At 37.4% G+C, this 6000-nt stretch overlaps 1 protein-coding gene across 3 annotated transcripts in view; it reads right to left on the minus strand.

The window, feature by feature from the left end:
* Positions 1-6000, minus strand: part of LOC135225154 (uncharacterized) — a 363469-nt gene that overhangs the window by 135344 nt on the left and 222125 nt on the right. The window lies entirely within an intron of this gene.

The following is a 6000-nucleotide window of genomic DNA, read 5'->3' on the forward strand; positions in this document are numbered from 1 at the left end:
CCCTTCAGGTAAATGCCTACAGCACCCTACGGGTAAATTGAATTCAGATCGCATCACTGTTTCGAAATTCGAATTTTTTTTATCATTCTGCCTGAGTTCCCGACCAAGAAATTCAAAACCTCTTTACAAGATACCACTTTTTTTCCGCGCCAATTCTGGCGCCTCTTTTATTTCTTCACAGGTTAAAGAGAAATGTTGAAGTCTCGTCTCCATCTGTCAGTGTCTTGGAATTCTTACGCAGTTACTGCCTTTCTGGTCCGCTGGTGTTCCCGATTCCAAGTGACTTGGCGTTGATGCCATGCAACAATTCTCCTTGTAGGAATGCAGCAGGCTTTTTATTTTTTTTTATTTTTTTTTAAGCAGGCTGCTGTGTCTATGCATGCATACACTGGCCTACTGTATTCCTGTGTTCATAGAATAGCTTTCTCTATAAATATATACATAAATATAGTAGGTTACTTCATTTGTGTATCTATACAGTATACTACTGTAGGTTACTTCATTTGTGTATCTATACAGTACACTACTGTATTTATGTATTAATACAGTAGCCTACTGTATAAATACATAGAGTAAGCTACTGTATGTATTCATACAACAGCCTACAGTATTTATGTATTCAACGAAGAGCCTACTGTATAAATATATAGATAAGTTTAAATGCCACAGGGTACTTTACTTACGTATGTATCTATAAAGCAGCCTACAGTGTTTATGCATGCATACAGTAGCCTACTGTATTTATGTATCCATACAGTGGCCTAATGTATCTACGTATTCATACAGTAGTGCCCGAGTTATGTATCCATAAAGTAGTTTACCAGATTTATGTATTTACACTGTCGCCTACTGTATTTACACATTCATACAATAAGTTACTGTATTTAATTATTTATACAGTAGCTTACTGTATTAAAACATTCATACAGTAGGCTACTGTATTTATATATTCATGCTGTAGGCTACTGCATTACCATATTCATACAGTAGGATACTGTATTTGTACATACATGCAGCAACACATTATACAGTAGCTAGTTGTACAAATATATAAATACAGTAGATTACTGTATTTATGTATCTATACAGTAGCATATTGGATTTAAGCATTTATACAATAGATTACTGTACTTATGTACCTATACAGTAACCTATTGCATTTATGCATCTATACAGCAGATTACTGTATTTATGTACCTATACGGTAGCCTATTGCATTTATGCATCTATACAGCAGATTACTATATCAATGTACCTGTACGGTAGCATATTGCCTTTATGCATCTATACAGCAGATGACTGTATTTATGTACCTATACAGTAGCCTATTGCATTTACGCATCTATACAGCAGATTACTGTATTTATGTATACCTATACATTAGCACATTGCATTTATATCTATACAGCAGATGACTGTATTTATGTACCTATACAGTAGCCTATTGCATTTATGCATCTATACATCAGATTACTGTATTTATGTATACCTATACAGTAGCCTATTGCATTTATGCATCTATACAGCAGATTACTATATCAATGTACCTGTACGGTAGCATATTGCCTTTATGCATCTATACAGCAGATGACTGTATTTATGTACCTATACAGTAGCCTATTGCATTTACGCATCTATACAGCAGATTACTGTATTTATGTATACCTATACATTAGCACATTGCATTTATATCTATACAGCAGATGACTGTATTTATGTACCTATACAGTAGCCTATTGCATTTATGCATCTATACATCAGATTACTGTATTTATGTATACCTATACAGTAGCCTATTGCATTTATGCATCTATACAGCAGATTATACTGTATTTATGTATACCTATACAGTAGCATATTGCATTTATATCTATACAGTAGCCTACTGTATTCAGTCTGAGAGAGAAGGCGGAGGAAGACTGGCCGCTCTCTGAGCGTTGCTTAAAGCAATGGCATGGAAGAAAATGGGAAGGGTAACCAATGGCTCGCCAAATTTATTACGGCATGCCAGGTGCGAGCGCTCTCCCATTTTTCCCCATAACGTATATATTGCCCCTGTTCTTCAAACCGCTGGACAGCATGTTCTATGTTGTCTCTCTCTCTCTCTCTCTCTCTCTCTCTCTCTCTCCTCTCTCTCCTCACGCTATCTTTTTCTTCTTTTCTCCTTTCTCTCTCTCTCCCCCCCCCTCATGCTATCATTTTCTTCTCTCTCTCTCTCTCTCTCTTCTTTCTTCTTCTTCTCTCTCTCTCTCGCTCTCTCTCTCCCTCACCTGATCTTTTCACTCTTTCTCCCTCTTTCTTTTCTTTCTTCTCTCTCTCTCTCTTTCGTGTCTTCTCTCCCCTCTCTCTCTCTCTCTCCTTCTTCTCTTCTCCTTTCTCTCTCTCTTTCTTCTCTTCTCCTCTCTCTCTCTTCTTCTCTTCTCCTTTCTCTCTCTCCTCTGTTCTTTCTCACTTCACTTTCCTCTTCTTTCTTTCCCCCCTTGTCCTCTCACTTTCTCTCTCTCCCCCTCTCTCTCTCTCTCTCTCTCTCTCTCTCTCCGCTCTTTCTTTTCTTGCCTCTCCTCTCTCTCCCAAATCTTTTTGTTTTTCAACCATTAAGCCGTTTCCCCTCTAACAAAAGACAGTTATTTATTTACATAATGTCAATTATACCTTACAACTGGAATAAAGGTGAATAGTCCATATCCCACAGCAGACATAAGAGAGAGAGAGAGAGAGAGAGAGAGTCTTATTTATTTCAGGCATATTTATATACAATCAATGATTTGGAAATATATAATAACTATCTTCCTCAAAATAGATTTAGTGACGTCGTCTATCAAACCCTGACTCTAAAGGCGCTGTCACACTAGCGAAATTTCCGTCGACTTTTTCTGAGATTGTCGTCGACTTTCCAAAGAAGTCGACGTCATTCCGTACTCTGGTTGTCACACACGTTCTTCTTCATACCGATTACCGTGGTTGTCGTCGTCAAAAATGTAAACAAACCATCTGAACTGTGACTTCCCGGAATGATAAAACAACTATGATTTATAACACAAAGCAATTACTGGGTCGTGGAATTAAAAAAAAAGTCTTTGGGTTCGGTCCTGGTTAAAAAGATGTGAAAAGTTTTGTTTAAAAAAATAAGCTAGGCCTGGCCTAGATAGGCTATTCGTAACCTTTTTACACAACCACAGTCAGACTGTATTATAAATTAAGCTAGAGAAACGCTGGAAAAGTTTTAAAGATTTTTGTTTATACTATGCTAATGCAAAAAAAAAAAAAAAAACAAAAAAAAAAAAAAACGAGAGCAGACCTAGGCTATATAACAATCTGATATTCACGATATAGCATGCTTATCTGTATAAAGATCAGCAAGTTCAGAAAAGGTTTTCCCGAGTCGCAAGGTAATTTTTTTCATTTAAGACCCTTTTTCATAAAACTAAGATGCTTATGGTCCATAAGCATAATCTCTCCCCCAATTTCGACCAAAAACTGTCTGGCAATCTTGTCCACTGTACTAAGAACTCCATCTTGCATCTGATGATTTGAAATGCGCGCGCTCCGAGATATACACAAACAAAAAGTCGACGGTAGCGATGGGTTGAATTCGATCGGTACCGTTTTCAAAATTCGTGACGACGACACCAGAAAGTCGTCGTCAAAACATGAAAAGTCGCCGTCAAAATCAAAAGTCAACGGAAATTTCGCTAGTGTGACAGCGCCTTAATAGAACCCTTTTGTCAATTGTAGTTTTTTTTTTTTTTTTTTTTTTTTTTTTTTTTGTTGTGGGGGGAGGAGGGGGGACTGGTCGTGGCCTAGTTCGACCTGAATCTATAAACGAGGTTTCTGTACATCCCTCAACAAATATAATAATAATAATAATTTTTTTTTTCTGTTTGTTTGTTTGTTTTCTCTCTCTCTCTCTCTCTCTCTCTCTCTCTCTCTCTCTCTCTCTCTCTCTCTATCACAGTCCTCCAATTCGACTGGGTGGTATTTACAGTATGAGGTTCCGTGTTGCATCCTGCCTCCTTAGGAGTTAATCACTTTTCTTACTATGTGCGCCGTTTCTAGGATCACACTCTTCTGCATGAGTCCTGGAGCTACTTCAGCCTCTAGTTATTCCAGATTCCTTTTCAGGGATCCTGGGATCGTGCCTAGTGCTCCTATGATTATGGGTACAATTTCCACTGGCATATCCCATATCCTTCTTATTTCTATTTTCAGATCTTGATACTTATCCATTTTTTCCCTTTCTTTCTCTTCAACTCTGGTGTCCCATGGTATTGCGACATCAATGAGTGATACTTTCTTCTTGATTTTGCCAGTCAACGTCACGTCTGGTCTACTGGCACGTATCACCCGATCTGTTCTGATAGCATAGTCCCAGGTATTATTATTATTATTATTATTATTATTAAATCATCCTTGACAAGATCTCTTCTTTCTGCATTTCCCTTTACCTCCTCTTACTTCTTCCTAATGAATCCTCTGGATAATAATAATAATAATAATAATAATAATAATAATAATAATAATAATAATAATAATACTGTAATCACAATCTTAATCTTCATCTTCCTCAAAGTTCAGCTTTGTATAAACCAATCTCCCTCCATCCATAGCGTTTTTTTTTTTCTTTTTTGGTTACAGACACGTATTTACCACCATTATTATTTTGTATAGTTCCCTCAGTAAATCAGTTTACGTGTGTATGTCTGCATGATTCAACCTCCCCGTTGATTTTTATAATCACCATCGTTAAAGACAACTGTATTTATTCAAGTAACGAAACCGAGTGGTCATATTATGTCCAACCATAATCCTGACTCAAGAATTCACTTAATTCACTTTATTGGGGAGACAGAAGTGAATAAAAAAAAAATTATCTATTAATTGCAAATTTATCAATACATAAATAATGGGTTGGGTGTTTTAACGTCTATATATCAATATATGATTAATTACAGGTTTGTGGTCAAGCGTATCTTACTACTACTGGGAATATATTTTAGAACTTTTTTTTTATAATATAACTGTTTTTGTTATAATTAACGAACCAAAACTTGACGATCGTTACATATGTTTTCTTTCGTATTTACTGTTAAATGTAACTTGCAATCTTGTTATGACGTGATAACTTTTTTTAACTTTTTGTCGCGACTCGTTAGTTTCCTGCGGATATGACCATGGTAGGTGTGACGCCAATTTTGTAAAGATATCAGTCATTTCCCCGACAATGACTCACGTGAGGAAATCCGGTGCACCTCCCGTGGTGCACTGTATGCATTACCGAAGGATGTTTGCAGTTTCCTTTAACTTAACACCTTCCGTCAGGCTGTCCAACCACTCGAACATCATATATTGATTAATCTATTAAATTATAAAATTTACAGGCGCGACGAAAGGAAACATCCAGCTGTCTATTCACGTCCTATACTTGCTCATTATCATCACCTGGGAGGGGTTAGGGGAGGAAGGGGGCTGAGCGACCCCTCCGCACCCTGTCTCGATGTCCTACGATGGGAATATCCTATACTATGAATCACCAGCCAACGCAAACAGCAATTTTTTTTTTTTTATGTTTTGACGAACCTTTCCTCCCCTCCCAATTAGCAGCCCTCGAAGAAATCAGCTGCCACTTGTTCATTCAATGTTCCTGCTATTCATTTTCCTTCCCCGATTCATTTTAAGTCCGCGTTGATAAATAATCCGCTTAACCCGTCAACGGAGTCTCTTTAAATCACGTGAGACGAGCGCGTACACACACACACACACACACACACCGTCATGGTACAGGATGGTAGAACCAAACTTTCACTACAGTCAGACTTCGCCGGCCCACGAATGCTTTCCCTGACTACTTTCTGTTTCCGCCCATCATGAAACGCATATAATATTTGTAGAGGAAGTTAGGCACCGTCAAGCCTTATATACAAGAATAATAATAACTAAAAACAATGACATTCTTTTACGTGATCGCTGTTAAGCCAGAACACGCGTTTAAGCCTAAATCCA

This window comes from Macrobrachium nipponense, chromosome 13 (genome assembly GCF_015104395.2).
Source record: "Macrobrachium nipponense isolate FS-2020 chromosome 13, ASM1510439v2, whole genome shotgun sequence".
NCBI lineage: Eukaryota > Metazoa > Arthropoda > Malacostraca > Decapoda > Palaemonidae > Macrobrachium > Macrobrachium nipponense.